This window comes from Arachis ipaensis, chromosome B08 (assembly GCF_000816755.2).
Source record: "Arachis ipaensis cultivar K30076 chromosome B08, Araip1.1, whole genome shotgun sequence".
NCBI classification, from domain to species: domain Eukaryota; kingdom Viridiplantae; phylum Streptophyta; class Magnoliopsida; order Fabales; family Fabaceae; genus Arachis; species Arachis ipaensis.
The window spans coordinates 20,301,793-20,315,926 of NC_029792.2; the positions used below are offsets into that span (position 1 = coordinate 20,301,793).

At 37.3% G+C, this 14,134-nt stretch overlaps 1 long non-coding RNA gene across 1 annotated transcript; it reads right to left on the minus strand.

Annotated features, from left to right (window-relative positions):
* LOC110265801 lies at positions 1,573–3,762 on the minus strand. The gene is made up of 2 exons (XR_002352131.1): positions 2,133–3,762; positions 1,573–1,948 (listed from the first exon to the last, which is right to left on the minus strand). It is a non-coding gene; the product is annotated as an uncharacterized LOC110265801 (long non-coding RNA).

The following is a 14,134-nucleotide window of genomic DNA, read 5'->3' on the forward strand; positions in this document are numbered from 1 at the left end:
CAAAACCCTGTCTCTCCATAAGCCTCTAAGAGGGTCAAAAGGAACAAGTCATATGGAGAGAAAACTAAGTACATATATATACATAACTATCCAACAAAAAGTAACCCGATAACCACTTCACTTCAGAAGTCCAGACGCCTAACGCACTACAAGAAAACATATTTTTTGCTACACTTTTAAAGCGTGGCAAAAAGATGAAAAAAGCGTAGCGATAGCTTTTCGCCATGCTTTTTGAGCTATTGGGATGCTTTTGAAAGGGTCACACTTGTAAGGGTGCCGGTTGCCCTATCGCCACGCTTTTTTTGCCACGCTTTAAAATATTACCACGCTTTAAAAGCGTGGCCATATGTGCCAGCTATGGCTACGCTTTTAAAGCGTGCCAATATCGACACATATGGCTACGCTTTAAAAGCGTGTCAATAGCGTGGGATACAGCTACGCTTTGAAAGCGTCACTGTTGATGCCTACTATACATTATGGCCAAACTTTAAAAGCGTGCCAATAGGGTGAGAAACGGCTACGCTATAAAAGCGTGCCAATAGAGGGAGATACGGCTATGCTTTTAAAGCGTGCCAATAGGGAGACATACGGTTACGCTTGTAAAACGTGGTTGTTGATTGGTACTGTACAATATTGACACTCTTTTAAAGCGTGGCTATAAGTTAGTTCAATAACCTATTAGCACTCTTTTTTAATAAATACCTTACAAAATCATAGATAATTTTAAAATATAAAGGATGACTACTAATTTTAAATCAACTAATCCTTACTTCATAAACTTGTCACAAAAAAAAAGTGTTTGATCACATACTCTAACAACAAACCAAAAATCAAAGTCATGACAATTTCAAATATGAAACTTCATGATTATTGATCATCCATTTTGATCAAGAAAAGAAAAAAATAATGCTGCATTCAATTTAGCATCACTTCGTTAAAGTTGTATTCCTTTCCGGTAATCGAAATATTGAAAATAGAATTTTATTTGTAAAATTAATAATTAAAAATGATTAGATTATAATTTAGTTAAATATATAAATCTGAATATTGCACCAAAATTTGAGTTCAATCCTTCGATTGCACATTAACGAATGAGCTGAGCATAACTATATTCTAACAAAACATGCAAAAAACACTCGGCATGATATAAATTACCTAGGCATATATAATTGTCCTAATAATCAATTCTCTTTTCATAAAGCCTAGTACATTGACCTAGTAATTAATCAAAGCATCAAAATTAATTCACAATACTATATATGAACATAATATGCACTCAACCGTCAACACGCAATAGCGCAATTTAATGCATATATATATGATGAATATGTGTTGAAGAGAACTTATTAGGTATTTTAAAAGTAAATAATAACAATTTGGATTTAGCTAATACTGTATGTGATTTAAGATAAGTGTAAGAGTTTTTCATATAAGTAACACTACTTCTACTTACAAAAAGCATTCTAATGGCACCAATTCAAAATTACTAGAAATTTATGCAATTATAAAGTTAGGTTTATTCAGATATAACACAACAATTCAAATTTTAATAATTCAGAGGCTATATAAACATTGACCTTCAATATACTTCAATATTATTCAGTAGCAAAAGTTCCATTCAATTTTGTTCAATTCTCTTGCTGCTCATATTCAAAAAACTTTACATTACTGAAATTCTGTAAATCCCCTTATAACCTACTTTACTAATAACTTACCTTTCTTTTTAATAACGAATTTGAAAAGCTAAAAACTTCTCGAGGCAGCGAGGATAAATCCTAACTAGCTAATTTACATATTTCACAAGAAATCAAAATGGAAAAAGAGATGAAGGATGAAAAAACAGCAACCTAACTCTGAGCTAAGGACTTTGATGAAAAAGTCTTGACCCCTTTGATTAAATTGCTTCATGTCAATAAGATGATTGAACCAAAGTAGATAGCCAGTTCCTCTATTACGGATATCCAAAATTAAACCAAAAACATTCACTGTTAGATAGAACGAGAATAAATAAGAACTAATTAACAATCAGTTCCAGAGTAAGTATTATACTATTTTCCACAATCTCAGCTCAGCTTTACCAAAAATTCAAAGAGTAGAATTTATGCCTTCCAGAATTAGAAAATAGGACATACCTCAAAGTTCCAGCTGCTAATACATATATGGATAGTATAATTATACAAATAAATTCTGATGAACTGGGAACTGATGAAGCCACAACTCCAGAACCATTCAAACTCACTTGCAATGTAAAATTACATTATTCTCATTATTTACGAGTTACTACTCTATTCAAACCTAAATTAACTTAAATTAACTTAAAACCTAAATTAATTTTATGAGTGTATAATGACTTTTCATTGTCAAACACAGAATTAAGACATTATTTCCAACTAAAAGGATAGCTAATAAAGAAAGAAAGAAAGAAATAAAAGTAACATCCAAGAAGGGAAAGAAAAGGGAAAGCAAGGTAACTTCGTTTCCAATTGCATTACCCTTTATTTGTAAAAATTGGAGGCATAAAAGATGATTTTTTTTATTTTCTCCTTAAATATTTCCTTTATTACTTTCTACTTGGATTGTATTTGATAATAGCAATCTGGACAACATTCAAGTGCAAGTTACATTAAAGCTATACCAAGAAGAATATATAAAATTGACAGAGAAATTTTTACTATACCTACAAGGCTAGAACAGCATTTATAGTACAAGACCTTACAAAATGTATTAAAGATATAGATTATTGATTCAGTGATTCTCTTAACCATGTTACCCAAGTCAATTTGAATTTAAATTGTTTTTGTTTTTACTCTGTTGCTTTATACACAAAAGGTTGCATGCTTTTGAGGTCTGATTTCGGTTAATTGTTACATCAGTGACTCAATTGCTATCATCATAATATAATGTGAATGACTTTATCTTTGCATTGCATTTGTCCAGGATGCCAAAGGAGGATGATTTCACATTACCTCAATGCCACCAATACAGAAAAGTACAATCAGCACCCAAATAGAAGACAACACTAAATGCAGAAGACAACACTCATTAAGGCTATCTTTCAGATTTTATTAATGGCTATGAAAACGGGTTAAGTAATGAGAAACTCATAGTAACATTATAGCACCTCCTAATCAGAATTTCATGTAAGAGATTCAAATTATTTTCTTACTAATAAATTGTAAGCATAAATGCGCAAAAGACACTTACATAAGGACCTTGAAATTCCTACCACCACCTGCCCAGGGACCAACTTACAGCGAAGGAAGTAGTGATGGCTGAAGCAGAGCTTGCGATAGAGCAGCGACGGTGGCAGAGTGCGATAAACTTGAGTTTGAAACACCCGCAAGAAAAGTGATATACCAGAGAGATAGAGAGAGGTCGACGGCGAGACCAGCCGTGAGAGGTGAGACTCAGTGAACTTGAGGGTGAGAGTGGCAAGAAAAGAGAGAAGACTGACGACGAAGGGTGAGACTCGGTGAGCTTGAGGGTTAAGGGTTCTTCGACGAAGGCATTGCGAGCACCGACGACTGACGACGTTCTTCACAGAGTGCTGTTAGGGGTTCTTCGTCGCGGTTAGGGGTTCTTCGATTGGGGTTCTTCGTCGTGGTTAGGGGTTCTTCGTGAGGCACAATGAAGAGAGGGTTATGGTACGGTGAGGCACAATGAAGACAGTGTTAGGGTTAATCATGGGTGTTCATCTTCATGGAGGGCTTTCTGAATTGAGCTAGGGCAATTGTAACAATGAAGACCAAGTCTGGAAGAGTAATGTGTAAATTATTGTAACTTAGAATTTCGAAGCAAGCTAAGGGACAAGTTTGTAATTTTCTTTTTAGTTGAATATTTTTTGCCACGCTTTTGAAGCGTGCTAAAATAGTAGTAAGAAACGGCCACGCTTTTAAAACGTCCCAATAACAAAATTCTGTTGCCACGCTTTAAAAGCGTGCCTGTTTTTCTCTATGGCTACACTTTTTAAGCGTGGCAAAAAAATCGTGGTCAAATCTCGAATCAGTTGCCACCCTCATAAAAGCGTGGTCATTGACACCTTTTGCCACGCTTTTAAAGCGTAGCAAGAAAAAATATAGCCAAATCTCTATTTAATCGCCACCCTAAAAAAATCGTGGCCATTGACCACTTTTGGCGACGCTTTTAAAGCGTAGCAAGAAAAAAGCATGGCCATAGGCCTTTTTTCTTGTAGTGACGAGGTGCCTCTCGACCTGCATCTAAAAAATAACAACACAGTATAGGGTGAGAACCAAAGGTTCTCAGCATGGTAAAAGTGCCATGCATATAAGATATAAGGTCCTGGGAATGCAAGACCATAAAGCTTAAAGTATTAAACAAAAGCCATAAAAGGTGGTCTTCTAAGAGTAATTAAATCTAACTTAACTTAATCTTAACTCTAGGTTTTACCTCCTTTCCTCCATACCTCCATTTCCGACAACATATCACGGACAAATAAGCATATGAAAGCAAGCACAAAAAGGTACAATTACTGCAGATAACAGATATATAATTAGCATAGAAATACATTTAGTCACACCCAATTAATGCACAAACAAGTAAATTCAAGTAATATGCACATGATGTATGCCTGTCCTATGGCTGATGAGTCTCATCTGTCGGTTATCAAGCCAACCCGACAAGTTCGGTTTGCTAAAACCTTGGACTGTCCCTCGTCACGCATCCCCAAGAGTCTATGCATAGCTTTTTCTCATATATAAATATCAATTTCTCAATGAGGGTACCATTCTTGGGGATTTATACGTGCCCGGTCACCCTTACGACGTAGAGTCAACAGAGTATCGAGTTTCGACCTAGTACTCGTGGTGGCAAGCCATGGTACATTACCCAGGAAACCTTGTATCTCAGCTCATTTGATTGCTTAAGCGAAGTATTATACATAATCATTTATAACATTTCATATTCAATTCATTACCTTTTCAACTTTACTTTACCTCCAAGTTATCTCTATTTCCTAACTTCATCTAGTTACTAGGCTTGTTACTATCATTTGTGACTGGAAGAGTGAAAATAGAGGTTTAGAATTTTAAAATTAGGTTTAAAACTCAGAAAAATCATATATGCTGGAATAGAAGCCACGCGTATGTGCGGCTCACGCATACGCGTGGGAGTATAAAAAGGCAGCTCGCGCGTGCATCCCTCATCATGCGTACGCGTACGCGTAGACGTGCATGCTGGTCCATCACGCGTACGCATACGTCTACTCGCATACGCATATAAAGAAGTCATTCAAAAATTCCATGCCATGTGTATGCGTGGGCCACGCGTACGCGTGGGCGTACGTTTTCCCAAAAATCTGATTAAGTTAGAAAGTTGCAGAATTTTTCTATTCCAAACCAAAACTTCCGACGGGCATAACTTAATCATTTTAAATCGTTTTTCATCCGTTCTTTGAACGGTATAAACTTCACGAACCCAAATTTTCATCAAAATAAGTTTGAACCATTTGGGGGTCCAGAGGTCAAGTTATAGCTTGTTGAAATCCAGCCAAAAGCCAATTTTCATTACACTTCAAAAACCTCAATTTTCTTTAAACAAATTTCAATATCCACTTCCTTTGCCTACACCCAGCACAGCCACAACTTACAACATCTCCAAATCACTCTGCTATCCATAAACAATCATTATCACCAATTAACAAAATTCCATACTTCCAACAACAAAATCACCACTATTTTGCCATACATACATATACAATCATTACCACCAACTTACCAACAATATCACCAACACATACATAATTTATATTACCAATCAATGTTATTAATACTAAGTATCCAACATACACAATCATTCCAACCTATCCTATGGTTCTCTAGCATAAGTTTTCACAGAATATTATATATTAAATATGTGAAACCTAAACCATACCTTAGCCGATTTCCATGTATTGATCAAAGCAAAACACCAAAGACACACATACAGCTTTACTTATCCAAAATCACCAAGCCTTGGCACCAATCCAAAGCCTCCAATGTCCACAATTTCAAGTTCCAATTACATACACACCACCTAATACAAATATACAACACATATACACCCAAACTCAATATCCAATGCACAAATTCAGAAACTAGATAGAGTTATGGTATCCTCACCTTACCCAAGCTTCGTATAAGCAAGAGTGAATGTTTCCTCAAGCTAATTGGATCCTAATACATCAAAAAGCAAAGAAATTCAACACCACTACATAATTTTTGAAAATTAGGGGAAGGAGAGGCTAAGAGTAATAAAGTGGCTTACCTATGAAATTGTTCTGGTAGAATCGTAGAGCTCGACACGGTGGTCACGTGGCCACAAACGGTGCGGCGATCGAAGCTCGGATGGAGGAGATACGGTAATTTGAAGTAACGTAAGGGTTAGGGAATTTGGTTTTCTTCTCTCCCTTATTTGTGCTTTCAGTGAGCTCTTTGCTGAAGTGGGGAGAAAGAAGAGCCTCGTTTCATTTAAGTGTTAGGCCAGTTGGGCCCACAGACCTGGTTTGGGCCTGGTTCAACCGGTCTGGCCTATTTGGTCCAATCTTGGGCCGAATTCTTTGAAATTAGTGTTAAAATTCTCGTTTTGATGAGCTCTATCCTAATTTAATATAATATTCACATTTATAATTTTATTTATTAAAATTTAATTTATTGACTAATTATTTACTAATTTAACGGGATTTACATCCCACGTGTCGCCGAAGCAACGCCTCAACTAGGCCGCGCCCTCGGTACCGTTCGATCTTCAGCAAAGATCAAACGGTCCAGAGCGCACCACGTGTCGCAGAATCCACACCTCCAGCCACCTTTAGCGTTGGCATGGCTTTCCTTCTCTACTAAGATGTCGCCACGTGTCACCTTTCCTACTAGCGTAGCTGGTGACATGGAATCTGACGTGGCAACTGACATGTCAGACAATAGGGTCCTCCCTAAGGTTTTTTGGTGTGCTCTTTATGATTTTGCCGTCTGTTTTTTCATTTTCAGCTCCGAATTCGTAGTTTTCTCTCCCTTCTTTGATCTTTGTATCTACTATTATGGAAAACTCAGATGTTTTTGCTACCATAGATAGAAAGAGTCAATTCTGTTGTAACTATAACCGTTCTGGGCACCTCTTCTAAAACTGTCCTTCTGTTGAATGTTGCACATGTCAACAGAAAAGTCACATTTGTTACAATTGTCCACAACTATTCTACCACTACTACAAGCTCTCGAGACATTTGATTACCACCTATCCTACTTGCCCACCACGTCCTAATCAATTTAAGTATCATTCTCATCCCAACTTCTCCAAGAATGTGTCTACTTCTCCCGTTGCTACTACTACTGCATCTACCACCTCTACTCCTATCTCTCTATCTGATATTGCATCTCTTCTTAAGCATCTTCTCACCCTTTTTGGTAATACTCCTGCTGCTTTTTCGACTCCTCCAGGTAATTCTAAATGGTATTTTGACTCCGGTTGCTTTAATCATATGTTTTCTTTGCGTTATCTTTTCTCATCTTTGTCTACCAACTACAAATGCACCTTCTGTCAATATTGCTAATGGTTCCCTCTTGCACGCAACCCACAAGGGTTCTATTTCCCAGTCAAATCTTAATATTCCTGATATTTATTATATTCCCAAATTGAACTTTAATCTTATTTTTGTTAGTCAACTTGTTGATCTCAGTTTTGATGTCAATTTTTCTATTTCTGGTTGTCGTGTACAGGATCGTCGAACAGGACAAATCATCGGGACTGGACGTAAGGTCGGAAGGTTGTCTAAACTCGAGAATCTTCATATTCTTTTTGTGCCAAATCTCTGTGCTGTTTCTTCTCCATCTATCCTTCACTTATGGCATCAATGTCTTGCCCACATCTCCTTGGGTAAATTGCGTCCTCTTATATCTCAGGGTATTTTGGGTCAGGTTCATAATTTGTCTTTTGATTGTGTTTCTTGTCAAACTGCCAAACAACTGGCTTTATCGTTTTACAATAATTCCTCTCTTGCATGTTCTCCTTTTGATCTTTTCCGCTTTGATGTTTGGGGCTACGCTCCCACCGCTTCTATGGAAGAAGCTCGATACTTCATCATTTTTCAATACGACAATTTCGGCAGATAGTGACGGAAATTTTGTAGCGGTTCTATAAAACCGCTACAAAATGACAACCTACGGCGCATATCACGGCGTTTAGGGGTTGGAGCTGCAATCAGCCTGGCATTTAGCGGCAGTTTTACTAGAACCGCTGCTATATGTACCGTAGGGTCAGTTACCGTTTTAAATCTTTTTGTTCAATATAATTCTAAATGATTTCATATTGCCTTAAGGTTGGATCCATGACTAGAGGAGCTCAAATATCCCGTGGCCAACCACGTGATAGAGCTCCACCATTTTCGTCTTCATCTAATAGAGCTCCAGCTTCCCGTATCAATGAACCATTTCGTGCACCGTGCAATGATAAAAGGCTTGCGCCGTCAACTATAGCTGATGACCCTCAAAATTCCACAGAACGCACAGAGACGCGGCATCGCGATGAAGTGGCTGATCATGAATTAGAGAATGAGGATTACAACCCAGAGGCGAATGAAGTTCCGTCGTTTGAGGACCACATTGACGACTTGTTTGCTGCCCAAGAAGGCGAAGGTCCGAACAACGATGAGAAACGCAAAGATACACATTACTGGAATGTTACTATTATCGGTATATTTTTTTTCTTCTGTTTTTGTCAATAGTTATTTCGAAGTCATTTACTTCTATTTACCTTTTGTGCAATTATTAGATAGTAATTTTTTTTTCCATACACTTCTTAGAGGATGGCGTGAGAAAAGGGGCTAGGCTGAGCGTTAAGGAGCCTATAGCACCTCCTCCCACTACAAAGATAATACTCCCATTTAATAAAGAGTTGTAACCAATTGGTCAAGCAGCTGGACTATTCAGTGGTTTCTTAGGGAGTTTGGGTGCTGATTATTCAAACTTTCCCATATGTGAAGAGAGTTAGAAGCACGTGAACAAAGCCAAGAAGGAACATGCATATGACATCGTTAAGGTACATCTTTAAGCATTAACATATTAAGCAAATTTAGTATTCAATTTTGTTTTTTGTGTAAGAACTTTTGCTTGGGTAAATGAAATTGCTGGTTAAGTTTTCATATTTTATTTTTCACATGTTTATATCAGCATTTCTATATTATACGTAACTGCGACTTCTTGTACTGGATTTGAGTGTTATATTTTTTCAGTTTAAAGTAGTCTGTAATGGTTGTGGATATTCTTCAAATTATGAGTCTTATGCTTGTTAGTTGGTTTTGGTTAATGATAATGGCAACTAATTGTAGAGGGTCTTTCACTTTGAGAACAATGCCAGAAGAAAAATAAAGCGCGGAATTATGCAAAGGATAGGAAAGCTCTGGAAGGATACAAGACACAACTTGTATCATAAGTGTTACAAAGAAACAAGGACTTTTGAGCAAAATCTTGAGCATCGCCCGTCGGGAATAGAAGAAAATGAATGGAAAGGGTTCTTTGAATATCGCCAGAAGGAAGAAACAAAGGTAAGCCTTAGTATTTTTTATTATTTCCACAAAAACATACATGTGTATACATATTATACCCCTTACATTTTATATTCAATATCCCTTTCTCATTTATATTTGTTCTGTAATTTGTTCATAGAAAAAGTGTAAATAAAACACTTTAAATCAGAGCAAGCAACTTTACACACATACTGGGAGATCCAAAACATTGGCAAGAAAAAAAGACGAAGTGGTAATAAGTAATTATTTGTATTGAGCTTTTGATTAATCTTCCTGAATATGGTGTTGTTATTTACAAAATTGTGTCGATATCAATGATATAGGAGAAAGAACAAGAAAGGCCCATTGGTAGAGGAGAGTTATTTATCATCACTCATAAGAAAAAAATGGCTCGTATATCCATCCCGATGCGCGTGTTGTCAGTGTAAGTAACGTCTGAAATTTTTGAAATTAGATTACTGTATATATCGTGCTAATGTTAAATCATGCCTTTCCAATTTCTTATATATTTGTAGGAAGCAATTGCGAATGTTGAGAGGCAGGATGAATCCTCTAAACACCTTTCACAAAATGATTCACTAGCACAAGTTCTTGGAAAAGAGCACGCAAGATGAGTTCGTGCCTTAGGTGCTGGACCATGTCCCACCCAAGTATTTGGTAACGCTGCTGGACAATTGTCGAGTTCTGGTGCGCAAAATGAATAGTATGAGAGGAGGATTGCAGAATTAACTGCTAAGATAGAAGAAGAGTAGGCGAAGAGATAGTCGATGGGGAGGGTTTTGGGATATATAATCCAACAGCAAGGAGGCAATTTGCCAGCTGACATTGCTACAGCACTGGATGATTTGGACAGTACACCGACCTTGTCATGCACAACAAAAAAATTGACTTTCAATCAATATTATTAGAGACTATTGAATTTAAGTTGGTTTAGTGTTTTATGTTTATTTTCTTTAAATTGTCAAATTTTACTTTATATTGAATCTTTCACTTATGACAATCTCTTTATATAAGTTATGTTTGCATATATATAATTTAGTTTGTTATGTTATTTGCTTGTTTTATTTAGTTGGAAGTTCTTTAAATTAATCGGTAACTAATAAATTAAAGTCGAATAAACATACTATTTTAAAAGAGGCAAAAGAATAAAAAACATATTGTGTGTTTCCTGGCATTTAGCAGCGGTTTTCAACCGTCACAAAACAAACGTCATTTTCAGCTCATTGCCATTTAGTGGTGGTTTGTAACCGCCGCAATACCATTTTTATTACGCGGCGGTTATTCCAGCAGTTAGCAAAAACCACCACTAACTGTTTACCCGCACCCTATCTTCCAGCGTTTGGTTTGACCGCCGCAAAATGGATCCAGAAACTGCCGTAAAATGCTGGAATTGTTGTAGTGTTTGTTGATGATTATTCACACTTTACTTGGGTTTATTTGATGAGTAATCGCCATGAGTTACCTCAGATTTATATTAACTTTGCCACTATGATTAAAACTCAGTTTTCCAAAGTCATTAAGGTTTTTCGATACGATAATGCTATGGAATACCGTGATTCCAAACTTTTAGCCTTTCTTGCAGAACAGGGTACTTTGTCTGAGTTTTCTTGCCATGGTACCTCTCAACAAAATGGCCGAGCTGAACGCAAACACCGTCACATTATTGAGTCTGTTCGTGCAATGCTTCTTTCTTCGTCATGTCCTGGGCGTACTTGGGGTGAAGCTGTTCTTACTGCTGTTCATGTTATCAATAGACTTCCTTCTTCTGTTCTTGGTAATGATACTCCCTTTGAGCATCTTTATCATACCTCTCCAGATTATAGTTCTCTTCGAGTTTTCGGTTGTGTCTGTTTCGTTCTTCTTCAGCCTCATGAACATAGTAAACTTGAACCTCGAGCCCGCATGTGTTGTTTCCTTGGTTATGGCACTGAACACAAGGGTTATCATTGTTGAGATCCTCTCTCTAAAAGTATTCGTATATCTAGTCATGTTGTCTTTTGGGAACATTACATGTTTTCTCGATTTTGCTCCTTTGAGTCCATTCCTCCTACCCAGTCACCTTTCTTCACTAACCCCAATGTTGACTTTTTTCCTAGTGATGATTCTACAGGTTCTATCTCGGTTACTCTCTACAGCCTCCTACTCCTCTGCCTTCTCTGTCTCCCGATGATTCCAGACTAGACGACAATCCTACTCCTACCGTCATGCCTCCTCCTTCCATTCGTTCTTCTAGGGTAAGAGATCCACCTCCTCATCTTCTTGATTATCATTATTTTTTTACTATTCTTCATCAACATAAACCTAAGTCATTCAAAGAAGCCTCCACAAATCTAAATTGGCAACTAGCAATGTAGAAAGAAATACAGGCACTTGAAAAAATACACACTTGGGATTTGGTTGATCTTCCTTCTAATCAGGAAGTTGTGGGCAGTAGATGGGTATACAAGATCAAGAATCACTCTGATGGCTCTATTGACCATTATAAGGCATGCTTAGTTGCTTAAGGTTGTACACAAGAGTATGGTATTGATTATGATGAGACTTTTGCTCCTGTTGCTCATCTCACATCTGTTCAAGATTTTCTTGCCATTACTGCGGTAAAAAAAGGTCTATCAGTCAGATGGACGTGAAGAATGCATTTCTTAATGGAGATTTGAAAAAGAAGGTCTATATGAAACCACCTCCAGGTTATCCTTGTCATTCTAGCAAAGTCTATATCCTTCACAAGGCACTTTATGGTCTTAAGCAAGCTCCTCGTGAATGGTTTTAAAAGTTCAGTACCACTATCTGCAATCTCGGTTTCACTTGCAGCCCTCATGAGAATGTGCTTTTTATTCATAAAAGTGAACGTGGAGTTGTTCTTCTGCTTTTGTATGTTGATGACATGATCATTACTGGAGATGATGTTGATGGTATCTCTGATCTCAAAGCCTCCCTTCACCGTACCTTTGAGATGAAAGATCTTGGCTCTCTCAGTTATTTTCTTGGTCTCGAGGTCATATCCACAGATGATGGCGTCTATCTCTCTCAAGCTAAGTATGCTTCAGATCTTCTTGCTCGCACCGGGATTACAGATAGTCGCACTTAGTCTACTCTCCTTGAGCCTAATGTTCGATTTACCCCTATGGATGGCATTGTTTTGGATAATCCTACTATCTATCAACAGTTAGTTAGAGGTCTCGTCTACTTGACTGTCACCCAACCAGACATCGCCTATCCCGTTCATGTACTTAGCCAGTTCTTGTCAGCTCCTCGTACTACTCACTATGCGGCAGTTCTTCGCTACATCAAAGGCACCCTATTTCATGGCCTTTATTTTCCTGCCCATTCATCTTTGTTCCTTCAGGCATACTTAGATACTGATTGGGTTGGTGATCCCATTGATTGTCGTTCTACTACTGGTTACTGTTTATTTCTTGGCGACGCTCTCATTTCTTAGTGTGCTAAGAAGCAAATGTTCACTACTCGATCAAGCACAGAAGCTGAATACCGTGCTCTCACTGACACCACTGCTAAGGTTGTCTCGATTTATTGGCTTCTTGAAGATTTAGGTGCTCCTCAGTCGTCCCCTACTGATGTTTTTTAACAACCATAGTGCTATTCAGATTGCCCATAATGACGTATTTCATGAACGCACCAAACACATTGAGATTGATTGTCACTTTGTTCGGCAATATATCCTTATTAATGTTGTTCGTCTCATCGCTGTTGGAACACTGGATTAGACAGCTGGTATCTTCACAAAAGCTCATCATCCGACTCATTTTTGGACTCTGTTATCCGAATTCAAGATGGTATCCTTAGCTCCCACTTGAGTTTGAGGGAGGATGTTAGAGAATCATTAGAATCAATTTAGATCAATTAGTATTATTTATGTTTATAATGCATATCTGTATATTAATTGTAGGATTCTATACTTTTATTATTTTGATTCTTCTAGCAGCTATATATACCCCTTGTACATTGTACTTTTCAATACAACTCAATAATACACAAATTCCTTCTCCAATTTAGTCTATTGTTTCTAACAATGTTATTTTTCTTCTGGTGAAATCACCGTATTTTTCATATTTCTCTTTCGTGCTATTTTTTTCCTTCTCTTTTGTCAATGGTTTGATGCTTTCTCACCTAACTGATTAGCTCGTTCACTACTTACTTATTCTCATAGAGAAACCATATATTTTTCGTCACCTTCCGATAGTTTGCCATCTCTTTACACTTTGTCACTTTTTCAGCAGTTTTTTGGCAGTTCGCCATCTTTTCAACAGTTTTTCGGTAGTTGGCCACTCTTCCAGTAGTTCCATCTGTGTTTTCTTGTGGCAGTTTCGACTGCCCTTTCTTCAGATAGCGGCAGTTCCATCTGTGCTTCCTTTCGACAGTTCTGTCAACACTTCCTTCAGACAGCGGCAGTTCCATCTGCACTTTTTTCCTACAGTTTCGTCTACACCTGTTCTATCAGTTTATTCATTTTTTTTATTTCGTTGTTTTAAATAAGTTTCAAACTCAAGTTGTCACTTGAGTTTGAGGGGGGTGTCAGAATATATTAGGATCAATTAGCATTCATTAGAATTATTTAGTATATCTGAATATTTATTATAGAATATTATGTCTTTATTATTACGA